Here is a 17441-nt window from a genome sequence, read left to right as displayed (position 1 = left end):
AATCTACTTAGTAAGCTTGTAAATTTCCATAGAGAATTAGTCAATGTGTTTGATTTCTTGGCAGGACTTAGCCCCGAATCATCAGGGAACAGCACAAATCCATGCTATATTTTCCACATTGCTTTTCAAAGGGCCAGTTAGTGTGGAATGTAAAACATGCCGTTACTCAGCAGGTTTTTTTTTTTCTTTAAGCTAAAGATCTATTTGTTTCTTTATGTCCCAGTAGTGAGAATTTGATCTAGGATCTTTCAAGTGCTAGGTGGGCAAGCATAGTACCACTGAGCTATCTTCCAGCTCTTTTTTTTTAAACTGATCCTTTTCCTTTTGAATTTATTTAAAATGTTCACACAAGTATACAGTGTACTGGGTACCTGTTTTTTTACACAGACTCCTTATGGAGTCCAGATGGGCTGAGGGATTTCCATACTTCTGTCCTAGCTTAAGATAACACTCTCCCAAGAAAGCTCTAGAAAGTAACTGTGGAAGTGCAGTATGCTGGTATTTGTATAAAAGGAGATAAATCTGTATGTAGGTGCAAATACCAAGGAAAACGTACAAGATTACCAACATTTGCTGCCTTTGGGAAGAGCACACGGTCAGCCAGAGTCAGGAACAGGGAGGACACGAATATTACTCATCTTCAGAAAATAAAGGACATTTAAAAGTCCCACCCCTTCCACTCATACGGCAAGCGCCCAACCTACTTATAGTGTACCACGCCAGCAGGCATTTATAGGGAACACTGCATTTTCACAGCTGCAGATGAACCAAACTCCAGTTTCTGTTTCCTTTAAGCCTGTGTGTTTCCAGAGCCCCTCTCTCTCCCTTTACAGCACAGTTTAACTTCTTCAGTGACGCTCTCCTGTCCCTAACCTCTCTGGGGCCACTTCAGCTCTGGCTGTAACTTCACCGTGGCCCATCCATCAGATACATGTTCATTGGTTTGTTCCATCATTTTTGAAGTAGGGATAAGTAGCCTGATTTTAAGATTTCACTTGTTATAGTTTTTCTTACACTGACAGTTTATTATATGCTATGTGTGTATATATGGCCTTCTGTAATAAGCCTTCCCAAATATTGACAGTTTCTACACTGAATCAAACATAAAATATTACCACTTCCCACAGAAGCTTCAAAATAGAATAAAATGGAAAAATAATCACTATGGGCTTTTGAAGACTCAAATGCCAGCTGTTATTACAAATGTACATGCAAAAGATAGGGCCAGGTAGGCAGGGAGATGCTCTGAGCCCACAGTACTATGTGCTCATACATGTGCTTTCAGTGGAGGAAATCCAGTTATATTTGGGAACATATGACCATGTGAACGGGCCTAGTTAAGTTACTATGAGTTAGACATTGCATTTGTTCCCTGGAATATTAAAGAAAATAGCCATCTAACTATTATCAAGAGTCTAATGAACCTAAACTAAGAGATAAAATCTTTCAGAAGTCCTGGGCTATTCCTTTTGGAAATAACCAAAATGATTTTTGAAGAGGTCACCTCCTTGCATCAGTATGCACATGCAATTTAACAATTAGTTAATAATTTAATTATAACGTCATGCATATGCAATTATGCAATTTTTGCTTCAGTTAACAAATTTGTTTTTGTTACAGTTTTTCTTACACTGACAGTTTATTATATGCTGTGTGTGTATATGGTCTTCTGTAATAAGTCTTCTCAAATAGTGACAGTTAACGAATCTCTAAGCAAGTACGTTTGTTTAAGGCAAAAAGTAGAGACTTTTGAAGCAGGATGAAATTCCACATGGTGTGATGAAATTTCCCTCTGACTATTAAGTTACTTCTAGTCTACTGTTTTGGTTTTATATATATATATATATACAAACTAAAAGACCAAACAACCATCACAACCACCACCACCACCACAACAACAACAACAACAAAAAAATCCTTGAATTTAAACAATCACTCACAAGTCAGAAACAAGGTAGATTTTATCCTAGAAATTAATCCCACCTAAGAGTTGCACATTAAATCCCAACTTTGTAAAAACAAAAGAAATACAACACTTCAATATAGCTTGCAATACAAGTATGTAGTTAGTTTAGCTGATAGGATTTTTTTAAGCCAGGAAATTTTTAGAAACAACTAAAAATCATTGATTTTATTCTACATGTATGAAAACAACACCTAGAGAATTTCTCCCACTGGCCGAGCTGTTGGGGGATGTCTAAGTATTAAAAGAGTTGGTAGGACTTACCTAGAGAACAATGCTGAATTCATGAATCGAAAGTCCAGTCCAAATACTATTGTGTGTTACACCAGTTCATAAAAGCCCAAGACCGCATCCTGTTACTCTAATGTTTCCACGAGTCAACACTGCTGAGTTTTCATGGGCTTCCTGTGAGACCAATCATACTCTACCTCCTTGGGTCTCTGAGCCTCCTGCTGCCTCCTGCAGAATTTCCTGTGCACCAGCATTCATGCCCATCTCTTGAACAACAGAACACGTGTAAGCCAGCACTCCATATCCCTATTGTATAAGCCCAGTCAGTCCATGACTTTGGGATAAAGTCACAGTAGAACTGGCCATCTAGAGAAAAGTGGACGGAAAGCAGGCTATAAATGTGGGCAGGAGAGGCAGATTGGGAGGAGCTGAGGAAAAGTAAGAGGAGCACATGAACAGCCAAGGACACTTCGTATAAGGTGAAGCCAAAAGGAGGCTCCTCATTTGGATAATGTCTCAGGGTAGGTAAACCTGGGGACGATCATTGGAGACCACCAAGTAAGTAAGGGTTAGGAAATTGGAGCTTTTATTATTTGTGTGTGCTCTTGGATGTGCTGTATGTCCAAGTATGTGTGTGTGCATGTGCAGGTACATGGAGACCAGAGGTCAGGTCTCTACTTCATTACTCTCCCTCTCTACATCACTTTAAAAGACAGAGTATCTTACTGAACTTGCTGTTTACTGTTTCATCTACATTGGCCAGTTAGCAAGCCCCAGACATCTGTCTGTCTCAGGCCCCAGTCTCTCCCTAGAAACACTGTGGTTACAGGTGGGGGGGTCACAGGTAGGTGCTGGGGATCTGAATTCAGATCCTCCAGGACTGCATGTTAAGTCTATTTATCTACTGAGACATTGCCCCAGCTCAAATTAAATAATCTGAAGACCAGTCTTAGGTGATGGGAAGGATGTTCTGTTCGAATATTTCAGGGGGAAAAATGTAAATTAATGTTTTAATTGTATAGAGATAGAATGTTTAAAAGTGACAAACTTTTGTGGATGCAACAAAAAGCTTCATGTAAGAGTTTACATGGGCTCTGAGCAAACATTGATTCATCCATACCATATGTAGAGTGGGAACTGACAGGTTCCAGTAACATGTCATGGTTCGGACCCCTTAATAACAGACTTGCCCTAAAAGAAAAGAAGAATTTCTTTCTGCTGAACATTCCTGTCCGAGAAAATGGAATAAACCATTTGGTCTGATTTTATTTATTCACTTTTGCAAGATTAAAAAAATACTTTGGTGGTTTAATCGAGTTCTAGCAGCAACTAAGGTGTCTCCCTGAAAGTATGGTCCTCACAGCTTCCTGTGGTACCTCAGAAGTGGGAATGTGTCAAGGTAGCTTCCTGGAACCCCTCTGGACTGTCTTATACCAAACACCTGCTGTGTGTCTTTTCTATTCAGAGTAAGGTCTCCTCCATGTGTGCCCCCAAATATTCCTCGGGCTCAAAATCTGACTTTTACCTTTTTTTCCCAGGAGATCTTCTCCATTGTATTCCCCCACCCTGAACTCCAAGGACACATTGCTCACTTAAACTTTGGCACTTAAAGCATTCTGAAAGCCACAGAATTCTACCCTGCCCCATACTTCTCCCACTTGTAACACAGAAATGTATACCATTTTAGTTTGGCATAATTAGTGCTCATATGAAGCCCATGAAAACTCAGCAGTGTTTACTCATGGAAACAGGATGGGGTCTTCTTGGACTTCTATGAACTGGTGTAGCACAACAATAAAGGGCTCACGCACCACTGACCTGTACCTCCTGATTATTGAGTGAATATTTCCACTGTCATTTTGTGAATTGCAAACTTCTCCAATTCTAATGAACTAATTTTGGTTATTGGTTACAAAGCCTAATTTGGAAAAAAGCTATTTTAATAATGTTAAGATGGATACTTTGTGTTTTTTAAATAGTATAAAGAGAATTTCTTCACAATTTAAAGTTTACTTATTTCTTCTGAGCAGGTTGACTAATAATAATGAGGAGGAATACAGGCATGCAGATGTGTAAGTAGGCGAAGCCCAATTGAGTCCTGCTGAGCCAGGCAAGAGCTGTGACAAAGACACGGGTGCGTTTCATTCAAAGCTGTTTAAACACCCATAGCAGATGGCTAGCAATGGCAAATCAGGCTGGCTCAAGTTTTAAAAAAGAAACCTGAATCACAAAAAAAAATCTGTCTCCACAATTTTTACACACCCTGGAGCAGCCTTCAGTGACTTCCAAACAGAAGTGTGGCCACGTTAGACAGCAGGCTGGGGCTTTAGTTCATACTTGCATGCAGTAGACTAGGAGAAAATAATTTACCCCTAACAGGATTGGGGTGAGAATATCATCAGTTTTCCTTTTGAGAGACCCATGAGTGCTCATAAAATTCCATTAGCCTCATAACTGAATATACATCTTACCCAAAACACCATAGAAGCCTTGTATAAAGTCTTGGAGGCATCACCATATTCCAAGACATGGCCATCATTGGAGCAAATCTAACACAAAATATCTTGCTATGTCAAGGACTGGCATAAGAGCTCCCACAGAGAAAGCACACTCCCAGTAGCTCACACATGTCAACTTCTGCTCAAAGGTCACAGTGCAAGCATCTGAAGTTGTTCTAGCACCCGGGTCTTCCCTTCCTCACTTCTACATATTACAGAAAGAATTTAAAAAGTCCCCTAAACTCTTTGGAGGTTGTCATGCTGAAGATAAATCACCCTTTTACCTTTCTCAATCTCTTGATGACAAAGCACAAGTTAACATCTTCCCTAATTTCAGCATCCATAAATAACCTAGAGTTGACTATCCATTCTCCAGGATCAGAGTGATAAGAAGGGGCAGGGACTTTATTAGAGGTGAGACTGTGGAACAGTGCCAGAATGTGAGGCATTTCAGAAAAGGCCAAGATAGTTGGGACCCCACAGCTGGATATCTTGGGGACTTTCACTGAAGCTCAAGGGAAAGACTAGTACTCCTTGCAACATAGGGACTAGAAACTGGGAGATTCTGATCCTCAGCTTGGATAAGAGGGTGATGGAGCCACTGAAGCCCACAACATATTAGCAGAAACAGCGTGATTAAGCTAGCAGGGGAATACCAAGAATGAGTCCCTAAGCCCAAGGCCTCAGGACCACTCTGAGGATCAAGTTCCCCAGCTTTTGCCATTGGCTCCTGCATGCATTACTCCTGTCTCTGGCTAGCAGGCAAATGGAGAGCACACTTTCTCTGTTCTCGTTGCAGTCTCATAGCCAAAGGAGCCATGTGAACATATCCAGGTGGATGGAGAGGAACCAAGATCAAGTTGGCCACAGGAATTGAAAGATGGCCAAGAGCAGGTCTGTATGGACCTTCCCTGATTCCCACAAGAAGAAACAAAAATGAATACCAAGAAAAAAATCTGCCTTAACTTCCTTTCTCCCAAGAATGTCCTCTCTCCACAGAAGGGATCTCTTTGGCGATGCTCCTATACATGTTGGACATCCACGTCACTCTGTTTAATGCTACACTGTCATTGTTTACATGCCCATCTCTCACCCGACTGCACATTTTCCAGAGACCAGATACTGTGTCTTTTTCTTCTGGGGGGTCTTACCAAGGCACATATTCTGTTCTTTCTTTACACAAAGAGGCATTTGGGAAATGTTGGCTGCAATTATTACAAAGTTTAACACAGTGCAAACATTTAGTGCTTACTTTCTGCTTAAGCACATCTTCTCTTCTAACCTTTGCAATACCCCAATGCATAGCTATGACTCTTCTCTCAATCTGCAGACAAAGCACGGTGAAGTCTGCAAAGGGTAATCTATGCACCAGGCTTAGCTTCACATTACTTCCAGCCCAGAATTTGAGCCAACCACCAGACTGCAGCCTGTGGAGTGTGTATTCCTAATCAGGAACCCCACACAGAGGTGAATAACAACAAATAGCATTTTTATTTTTCAGGAAAAATAATCTCTCTATCTTCCAGAGTCTGCCAAATATAGGCTCTTTGCTTGGCAAACTCATCTGCCCCTCTCCACGTCTGGAAGAGCTTGTTTCCTCAAGTTCCTACTCAAGAATGTCTCTGGAAGTCCTTCAAGTTCCTCTTGATGGCCAGGGATCATGTGCGGGGCTCTTAGATAGACTGCCTTTTGTTCCAGCTCAGCCCTCACCCTCACAGACAATCTGTTAGCTTTTCTTCTCAATCTCTTGACTTAGAATGCAAGTCTCTGGAAGAGAGACCTTCTTATGGCATGCACACACTCAATAACTGCTTCATACTTCAGTAAGTACTGGTGACTGCTGTTCACTGTAAGGACAGTCACATATACTTAATATCATAGAATTCTCCCAACTTCCCCAAGCTATTCTTACATGGCCACAAACTATGTAGTAAGGTGGAGTCACTCTGGCATTCTTGTCCCCAGACTCGGGACGAGGCTAGTACTTCAGGGAGATTCAGACACTCTCATACAATTTGCCTGCAGGTGAACCTTAGAACTCGTTCCCGAGGCCTGTGAATGCAGTGAATGGCACAGTTCCGGGGTCTGAGGTCAGAATAGCTCCCTAATCTGCTCATTTCATGTCACTCAAGAGTCACATGTACTAAATACCCAAGGAAATCAGTGTCATTGACCATTAAAGGACCCAGGGATGAGGAAACTCTACCACTAAGCTGATCACCTTTTATGTAGCAACCTCAACAAGGAGCTTAAAAGATATCGCTAAAATCTGTAATGCTGAACTGATGATCTATGAATTGTCAGAACCTCATTAAGTCTTAGCCTCATGCTGAATATTCTAAATGTCTAAAGAACAGTCACTCAAAGAATATAAATCAACCACAACCAAGTATTTGAAGGGCCCCAAATGTCCTGCCATTTGTGTTAGAATTCATGTAAGATCCCACCCTCCAAAACCCTATAGTATATATTATATTAATAAACATGAAGTAGGCCCCTGAAGAAGCATGATTATTACTTTCTTTCCTACTTACTATAGACGTAAGTATGTTATTCTGTTGGCAGCCCAGAGTCAGTCCATATTGAGAAGGATCCAGGTACACTTTAGTGACTTACTAGGAGGAACCTTTCAGAATCTCTATCTGGTTTGATGGTAGATTATCACAATATTTCTTAACTCAGACTTCTAAAAGCTACCCAGAATTTACATAAAGAGAATTTTATATAAAAACAATGGATGGGAGAAAAAGAAATACTGAAAAATGTCCAGAGAAAATCCTGCTCTGTACAGCTTATTTAAAATTTCAACAGGTCTTTATAATGCTTCAGAATATGGCTTGCAGGTATAGCAGTTCTCAGCACAAAGTTTCACTTAGTCTTCACAAGAAATATGCCCCCACCCAGAACTTTATTCAACTATAATTTCCAAATGAAAACAGAGTATACTTTACAGGTAAAGTGTTTTCTTATCCATCCACATTGTGGGATGGTTAAGCCAAATTAATATATTTAAGAAGTCCCTTTTAAACTCAGTGGATTAGAAATAAACTTCCGTATCTTTGGCTAATTCAAAATTCTCATATAGACTAAATATATAAGACATGACTTGCAGGATAACTAATATCTGGACAGTCTGATAAAAATAGTAATATTTTGATTTACTTGTTTATGTTTTGTGAACTTTCTAAAAGACTATTGTTGGACTAGAGAATATCTTAACAATTAATATATTCCTGACAGAAACAATTAGGATGCCTGAAGACCTCTGACCTCTCCTAGAACTTGTCTGTTTCCTTGAAGAGGTGAGGCTGTTCGAGCTGGGACCTGCTAGTATCAGGGAGCTGTGGGAAAATATCTGTTAGGGTGGCTCTCAAAGCCTATATGGTTCTCTGTCTTCAGCCAGTGAGGAAGGCCAAAAAAAGCAAGCCCTCATGGGTAAGAGAAGAGATGGTGATATGGAAGCCAGATAGATGCTTGGCTTTCCTGGGTTTGCAAGCTGAACCCAAGTGCAGAACTCTGACCTCATTGTTCATACCCCTAACTACACAGTTACCACATGTCAGTCAGGATGTTCTTCAGAAGTTCAACACTGGGCTGTAGGCTTAGGGGGTCTGCATTATCTAGTCAACATTTTCTTCTGCATTTAACTATAAGACAATTACAGTTAAGCATGTCCTTACTCTCTGAAGATAGGCCTTTTGCACGAAGTCAGTGTTAATTTTATTCTTTCAGTCAAAAGATCAGGCAGAGGAAAGGTTTAAACTTAGAGGGTCACTATACTGATTATGCCTTACAGAGAAAGGAAATGCCAATTGGATTAATTTTTAGGTGGGATTATGTTAATAAGTGACATTCACAAGCACAAAGTATGTCCGATCTTGCCTCAGTACACAATTTCCTGTTTCATTATGCCTCACATGCTTCTGCAGACACCTCCACATACTTTCCAAACATGTTTATTATGTCAACCTGAATTCTTGATTTTGATGTTTCATTTCTTTAGGGATCTCTCCAATGTTCCGGCCTCATAGTTCCATTGTTATAGGAGTCTCCTGGTCCCCCAGTCATGTTCCACTATGAATGTCTATGCATCATAAGACGTATTAGTTTGTGTCCTACCGTTCTGCCACCACCTAGAGTGCCACGTGATCCTGATTTCTCAACTTACACCCTTAATACTTTAAATTATTACAACTGGTGCTGACTTTTCCCCTTTGGAATTTCAGGGCTTAGTTCTTTTTGCCTAGACCGATTCATGTCTGGATGACATCTCCCCTGTCCCACAACACCTTCTGCTACCTTCTGTCCAGTGTGCAACCAACTGCACTCAGTCTCCCGAGACACTGCTTTGCTCATGTTACTAGCTTCTTCAGAGCTCGGAGATGGTTTCTGTCTGTGTACTGCATGGTGCCACTATATGCAACTAAGCCCCTCTCATCATCACTAAGCTGTGGTTAACACTGTGGCAGAGCAAAACACAGTATTGGATTACATACGCTGAAGAGGATACAGAATCAAGAAGGGTTTATTATGCTCTTTTTATTTTTTTAAACATTTTTTGCATGTGGGCACATATGTGGTGGTCAGAGAACAACTGTGAGAATTGGTTCTCTCCTTCTACCATGTGGGCTCTGGGAACTGAACTCAGACCATCAGGTTTTGGTAGCAAGCACCTTGAACTGAAAAGCCATCTTGCCAGCTCCCTGGAAGTGCATTCTTGTATGTACACTGTAACTATTCACTTTGCAAGTGAGAATGAAGCTCAAGCCTGAATATTATAGTAAGTCTGTATCCAGTCTTTCTAGTCTATTTTTTTTTATTTCAAATCAAAACATTCTTTTCTGTATACCAACAACAACATTGATTCGCAGAAGCTTTGGAAGTAGTACCACTATTTGCCAAACACTTGGGAACTTTCTATGGTACACTTCCTGGTGGTAGGATGAGAGCAGGAGGAAGGTGTGTTTAGGGGAAACCCTTGTTTCCAGTTGCTATTGGCAGTGAGAGCCACTCTGAAGCATTAACAGAGCGCCAACAGCCCTGTGAATCTAAGACCCAGAGCTGTTTCACAGCTACACTGGTAAGCTCACTGCTTTTGGGTGTGTCCCTTCTCCTTAGGTTAGGAACCATCAAGTACATTACTGCTTCCCTGAAAATGTTGCTCCCTGATCAACTTCTTTTTTTTCTTCTGAGATTGGCTCTCAACAACAGAGTGCAGGCTGTCCTTGAACTCCATGATCCTCCTTCTGCCTCCTGAGTGCTGAGATTACAAGGCTTGTATAAGGCTCTGTCTTGATCAAATTCTTTATGACATCATGTCCAACCAGTTCTACCATGTCCAAGGTATGTTTACTATGTCAGAATCCCCAGGATTCACACCACTTTACTGGCCATTTCTTTGGGGCCAGTGTCAGTCCATCCATGTTCACCAGGATCCTGATATGGTTATCCCTCTTTCTCTGTATATATTCTTGGAGGTCAGGAATCATGTTTCCCTCAGTATCTACATCCAGTGGCTTTATACCCATGGAAGGAGGTGCTTACCTATCAGCAGGATGTGGTAGCTACCAAGGAGTTGGAGGCCACTGTACACATAGAGGTTACCCAGACCCTGGGGGCTATCCTGGAGCCCCATAGTCAGGGGACATACTACCATTTCTTGAAGGCTAAAGCTTTGAGGCCCCACTTGGTGAAGCAGGCTTTTCTAGCCATCTATAGCCGCTTGCACAGTTTTATGGTCAGGAATCAGCGTAGGGCCCAGTACCAGGTGGCTTTCATGGAGGACAGATGCCTTCTCAGTACCTTGGAGGACCTACTCTAGTCAGCTTGTACTCAAGGGACACTCCAACCAATTTCCAACTTTGATGTAATGAGAGCTGTAGAAACTCTCTGAGAAGCAACGAAGGGGATTAGAACAGATGAGAAATTGTGGATGGTCTAGCCATTCCAATGACTACAGGCAACAAATGAAGGCAGCTGTTGAGACCATGTACAGTAGGATTTAAAGATCTCAAGTCAGAGTTGAGTGAAAATAAGGAAGAATCAACTCTTGCCTTGTTTATGCCTTTTACATACTATGCTGACTGGAGTTTACAGGGAGCAGAGACTCAGGAACATGTACTCAAAGATTTTATGCTCAAGAAATCGAGACATTTGAGACATCATTAGAAATGATCACTTAGAGTTTGGACTTTGAGAAGGACGTTAGGTCAGAAACCTCAGAACATGTTGGATGTCTCCTTGGTCCTATTAAGAAACAGAGTACAAACTGCCAGACAGTTCAGGAAAACAGCGTATCTATCAGGCTTGTGAAGAGAGATTAGGAATGGCTGAATCCCACTTTAACATGGTTCTCACACAAGAAGCTTCCTTCAACTGAAAGCCACCATGGAGGCTTATGCCAGGATAGCTAATCAAGGTTGTTAAGCAGTGTGAGCAGAGTTTTCTGGATATGTTCAAAGTGGTTTGAGGGCCATCTTATAGTATATCCTCAACCACCCTACCTTCTCTGCAGACCTCTATTATTCTCTGAAAGGGACTGGCTCCTCCCTGGTCACTACTGTTGTCACTCAAATCGAGATTGACCTTGTTCAGATAAAACAGATGTTCACCCAGATGTATGGGAAGACTCTAAGCACAATGGGTGCAAGTGACATGAGGGGGTTTCTGGGTATTATTGGCCAGTGAGGTGAGAGGAATTTTATTTTTAAATGAATGAAGTTGTTTAGAGGGTATCCTTCTAAGCAATGAGATCTGCATGTAGGCATGTCAACAAAAGCAGCTAACCAGGGTAGGTTTTTACTAAAGACTATGCCAGAGTAGTGTGCTTGGTCTGCATGTGCTATTACTGCCTTATCTAATGCTTTCTTTCTATATCCAACCAGTGTACAAGCCATATCAATGATGTAATAAGTTTGCAGTATTTGTAAAGCTTCATTCTCACTGTTTTTATTTTTATCAAGATTTCAAACTGAATAAAAATCACAGTAATCTCTAAAAATAAGTAACATAATATGGCCTGTTCCCTTTTATCCCACCAACTTTTGACTGAGCATAAATCTGAAATTAGAAAAGTGGAATGTCAAGCTGTTTTACTCTATTTCCTGAGCAATTTCTCTACAAAATGTTAAGTTTGGTTCAAAACCAAAGGAAAGGAGTTTACATTTCAGGAGAGAGTTAGACTTGGATATTTTTAGCAATCTGGTTCATATTACTAATAAAAAGAATCAGAAAGATGACTTGTTTGGTATATTTGAAAGAAGCCTGGGAAGCCTTTTGCTACCCTCACAAGGGCATTAGATCATCAGACACACATCTTAGAGTTGCTTCTGCTTCTAGCTCACAACTTCCAGTCTACATCTGATTACATTGGCTTGCAAGATTTGTGGCTAGCCAAAGAATATTATCTGTTTAAAAAATAGTCACAAGATGTAATATATGAGTAAATAACAAAAGCTAAGTTCCTAGGAACAAAAAATGAAGCCATATCCATGTTGAAGATTCCACCAGGCTGAGTGGGTGATAATTAGAACTTCATGATTGTAGACTCTAGGAAAACTGTAGATCCAGTATCAAATCATCTCAGGTATCATTAGTCTCTTTATTAGTCATTCCTTGCTTACTTCTGTGTCTGACATAACATCTTTATAACTGTTAAGTAGTTTGACAAGCACTCTAAGCAGGCCATTAGCTTCGACCAAAAGCCAAGAATGTCATCAGACAGCATCTGAGAAGAATGCCATCAGACAGCATCTGAGAAGAATGCCATCAGACAGCATCTGAGAAGAATGCCATCAGACAGCATCTGAGAAGAATGCCATCAGACAGCATCTGAGAAGAATGCCATCAGACAGCATCTGAGAAGAACGCCATCAGACAGCATCTGAGAAGAATGCCATCAGACAGCATCTGAGGCCTCGAGCAGCTTGGCTGCCTCCATCTTACCTGTACTTCCTACTGGTGTATCTGGTAAATGCTGTGTGACTAATGCCCTTGTAATTATTAGTTCAGGTAACTGCTTCCATCATAACAGAACACGCCATGTGAGGCAATCTGAACACATATTGTTGGGCTTTAGTCACTCACATTTGGCTCAGAATGATCTGAGGTGAGATCTGTTTTACACTGCAAAACTATTGCTCCTGGACAGGCCAGCCTTTGTGAACCTAAAGAGGGATACAACTTCAAGAAAAATCACCAGCCCAATTTTCAAAATTTCAAAGATGTGAAACACCTAGGTCTGATGTTATATTTCTTGGGCCTCAGTCTACATCTATTACACACTTGTTTTGTGATCTTCTAATTCTCCATTTCCTAAAGATGCAGTTATTGTGGGGGGGTCGTGGGGCATGGTTAGACGAGATGATAAATGTCAAGGTTATGACACAGTCCCAGGACCAGGTAATTGATCAAGACCTATTGGGTCTTCATATGGCCAAATGGTATCAGCCAGGATACTATCTGCAGAACAAAGATCATGAGTTAGCACTTCATGAGCATAGAGGACACATTCAGTGTTGTCTGTACTGCCTCATCCGGAAACAGTACCAAAATTAACTTACAAATCAAACAGCTGACTTTGAAATCACTGAATCCAAAGAGAACCCCACTACCCCTCAAAATTCTAACAGATTTTAAATACAATTTAACTCCCTAAACTAGACTATTGATAATTTTGTAAGGCACAGGGGAAATATAGGAATGGGGGTGTTTGAACACCAGAGAACCACAGTGGCAACCAAGGCATTTGCTTCCAAGTATCACATGAAATCCTGCTGTTAAGATTACAATGATCAAGCTCATTTATCTTCAGAGACATTTTTAGTGACAGGCATAGTGGCACACAGTCTTAATCCAGAACTTGGGAGGCAGAAGCACATGAATCTCTGTGAGATCACGGCCAGCCTGGTCTACAGAGTGAGTTCCAGGACAGCCAGGGATACATGGTAGAACCTATCTCAAAAAACAAAAGCGAATGGGGGAGGGGCAGTTATTCAGTTTCTGTACTTAGCTATACTTCATACAGAGCATAACTACAAACTTCTAAGAGAGGATAGGCAAAGAAAGATGGTCCTGAAGTAGAGATATCATGGCCAGAGAAAGCTGAAGAGTCCACAGTCAAGTATATGTGACAAACTTGCTAAGGCTGTGTCAGTTGTCTCCTTGGATGATCCTCCATGGCCCCTGCCAGATACACAATAGTTCTGTGCACTGGACTGCGTGTTTGCTTTTAAGGATATGTTTTATTTCTTACTTATCTCTGTACCCTAAGTGTTTTGTTGGGCAGAGCTTACACTACATAAATGTTTGTTCATGGTATTTCTGTAGCATAATACTTTTCAAGGGTGATATTTTGTTTTAGGATGTAGTCAAGAAAAAAAGTCCAATGGCACAGATCTTGCTCACTGAGTACGTCTCCTGAGCACAAATCTCAGAAAGCATAATTCCACAAATTCACACACCTAAATTACATTGTCTTGAAGAAACAGAATTCTAGTCATTTGATGTGAGAATTGTTCCACTTGTCCCTTCTAGAAAGGTATAGCTGGTAACATATGCACAGAATTCCTTTTCCTGCATGACCTATAAAAATCTTGGTTCCTTAAAGTTGGGATCTGAGCTGTGGAAGTAGTGTGTAAATTTCCCCAAGTTCTTCCCCATTAGCACTTAGAAATCTGAGAAGTCTAGTAACAAAGTTGGGCTAGGCCTTGTGGTGAATGTCTGTAATTCTAACCAACACCTGTGCAGACACAGATGGAATGACCTTGCCTTTTATTTCTCTTAAGAATGAATGAAAAAGAAAAAGAAACCCAATATTCTGAGTAAGTACTGCTCTCATCTATCTAGGTATCAGAAACTCATACCTACTCAGCCACTTAAGGTGATCCTGGTACATCTGGGCATGGGCTTTTCTCACCACCCCTTATTGTCCTGCATAGCTCAACTGTGGGCTCTTGTCTTGGGCAGCAGTTAGCAGGTGACTGTGTCATGAATTCCTGGTTCTACTGCCTCTTGCTTAATCTATACTACCAGCACTCAGAGAATGCTTTCTAAATATGATCATGTAATTCTTCTGCTGACCATATACTAATGGTACTCCCTATGTGTATTATAACACCTCAGCTTACTCTCTACATGGCTCCAATAATATTAAATATTTTACCATACACCCAATTAGTGGATTATTGTTTTGTGTACTCTTCTCTGTCACACCACCTTCCAGGAGATATCCACTCATACTGTGAGTTTCAGGCTATATGCCAGCTATGGAAGCATGCCTACAGTCTTATACCAGAATAAAGCTCTTCCCACATGGTTCCTAAATTCATAGCAATAGATCAATTATTCTATAGTTAATATATTTTAAATTTGTCCCAACTAGAGTCCATAAGACTCAGTATTAATTGTACATTTACTTGAAAATTGATAGGTTCAAAGAATGATTAAAAATTAATGCAATCCCCATCAAAATACCAATCCAATTCTTCAGAGAGTTAGACAGAACGATTTGCAAATTCATCTGGAATAACAAAAAACCCAGGATACCTAAAACTATCCTCAACAAAAAAGGACTTCTGGGGGAATCACTATCCTTGAACTCAAGCAGTATTACAGAGCAATAGTGATAAAAACTGCATGGTATTGGTACAGAGACAGACAGATAGACCAGTGGAATAGAATTGAAGACCCAAAATGATCCCATACACCTATGGGCACTTGATTTTTGACATAGCCAAAACCATCCAATGGAAAAAAGATAGGATTTTCAGCAAGTGGTGCTGGTTTAACTGGAGGTCAGCATGTAGAAGAATGCAGATCGATCCATGCTTATCACCCTGTACAAAGCTTAATCCAAGTGGATCAAGGACCTCCACATCAAACCAGATACACTCAAACTAATAGAAGAAAAACTAGGGCAGCATCTCGAACACATGGGCACTGGAAAAAATTTCCTGAACAAAACACCAATGGCTTATGCTCTAAGATCAAGAATCGACAAATGGGATCTTATAAAACTGCAAAGCCTCTGTAAGGCAAAGGACACTGTGGTTAGGACAAAACGGCAACCAACAGATTGGGAAAAGATCTTTACCAATCCTACAACTGACAGAGGGCTTATATCCAAAATATACAAAGAACTCAAGAAGTTAGACTGCAGGGAGACAAGTAACCCTATTAAAAAATGGGGTTCAGAGCTAAACAAAGAATTCACAGCTGAGGAATGCCGAATGGCTGAGAAACACCTAAAGAAATGTTCAACATCTTTAGTCATAAGGGAAATGCAAATCCAAACAACCCTGAGATTTCACCTCACACCAGTGAGAATGGCTAAGATCAAAAACTCAGGTGACAGCAGATGCTGGCGAGGATGTGGAAAAAGAGGATCACTCCTCCATTGTTGGTGGGACTGTAGACTGGTACAACCATTCTGGAAATCAGTCTGGAGTTTCCTCAGAAAATTGGATATTGAACTACCTGAGGAACCAGCTATACCTCTCTTGGACATATACCCAAAAGATGCCCCAACATATAACAAAGACACATGCTCCACTATGTTCATAGCAGCCTTATTTATAATAGCCAGAAGCTGGAAAGAACTCAGATGTCCTTCAACAGAGGAATGGGTACAGAAAATGTGGTACATCTACACAACGGAATATTACTCAGCTATCAAAAACAATGACTTTATGAAATTCATAGGCAAATGGGTGGAACTGGAAAATATCATCCTGAGTGAGGTAACCCAATCACAGAAAAACACACATGGTATGCACTCATTGATAAGTGGCTATCAGCCCAAATGCTTGAATTACCCTAGATGCACAGAACACATGAAACTCAAGAAGGATGACCAAAATGCGAATGCTTCATTCCTTCTTTAAAAGGGGAACAAGAATACCCGTGGGAGGGAATAGGGAGGCAAAGTTTAGAACAGAGGCAGAAGGAACACCCACTCAGAGCCTGAGCCACATGTGGTCCATACGTATACAGCCACCAAACTAGATAAGATGGATGAAGCAAAGAAGTGCAGGCTGATAGGAACCGGATGTAGATCTCTCCCAAGAGACACAGACAGAATACAGCAAATACATAGTCGAATGCCATCATTAAACCACTGAACCCCCATTGAAGGAATCAGAGAAAGGACTGAAAGAGCTTAAAGGGGCTTGAGACCCCATATGAATAACAATGCCAAGTAACCAGAGCTTCCAGGGACTAAGCCACTACCCAGAGACTATACATGTACTGACCCGGGCTCCAACCTCATAGGTAGCAATGAATAGCCTAGTTAGAGCACCAGTGGAAGGAGAAGCCCTTGGTCCTGCCAAGACTCAACTCCCAGTGAAGGTGATTGTTGGGGGGAGGGCGGTAATGGGGGGAGGATGGGGGAGGGGAACAACTATAGAGAAGGGGAGGGGGAAGGTTGGCCAGGGAACCGGAAAAGGGAATAACAATCGAAATGTAAATAAGAAATACCCAAGTTAATAAAGACGAAAAAAAAAGAAATGTAAATAAGAAATACCCAAGTTAATAAAGATGAAAAAATGTTCATATTTCACTAAGAATCAAGTCTTAGGAAATGGACTGGCCAACATGTGTCTTGTGCTGGTTTGTTTTTGTTCCACCAAAACTAGGGTCACCTAAGATATGGTACCCTCACCTGAAGAACTGCTTCCTTCAAACTGGCCTGTGTATATGTTTATGGATGCACTTTCTTGATTAATGATTGACATAGGAAAGCCTAGTCC

The 17441-nt window shown here is 40.9% G+C and overlaps 1 protein-coding gene and 1 pseudogene across 7 annotated transcripts in view; one reads left to right on the top strand and one right to left on the bottom strand.

Annotated features, from left to right (window-relative positions):
* Jph1 (junctophilin 1) overlaps nt 1-17441 on the bottom strand; it is a 106936-nt gene that overhangs the window by 73491 nt on the left and 16004 nt on the right. The gene's annotated exons all lie outside the window — the stretch shown is intronic.
* On the top strand, nt 8067-11578 carry Anxa7-ps4 (Annexin A7, pseudogene 4; annotated as a pseudogene).

The sequence above is a fragment of the Rattus norvegicus genome, chromosome 5 (assembly GCF_036323735.1).
Source record: "Rattus norvegicus strain BN/NHsdMcwi chromosome 5, GRCr8, whole genome shotgun sequence".
NCBI classification, from domain to species: domain Eukaryota; kingdom Metazoa; phylum Chordata; class Mammalia; order Rodentia; family Muridae; genus Rattus; species Rattus norvegicus.
Note: the sequence above shows the minus strand (reverse complement) of the source record. Positions and strands in the feature narration are given on the sequence as shown.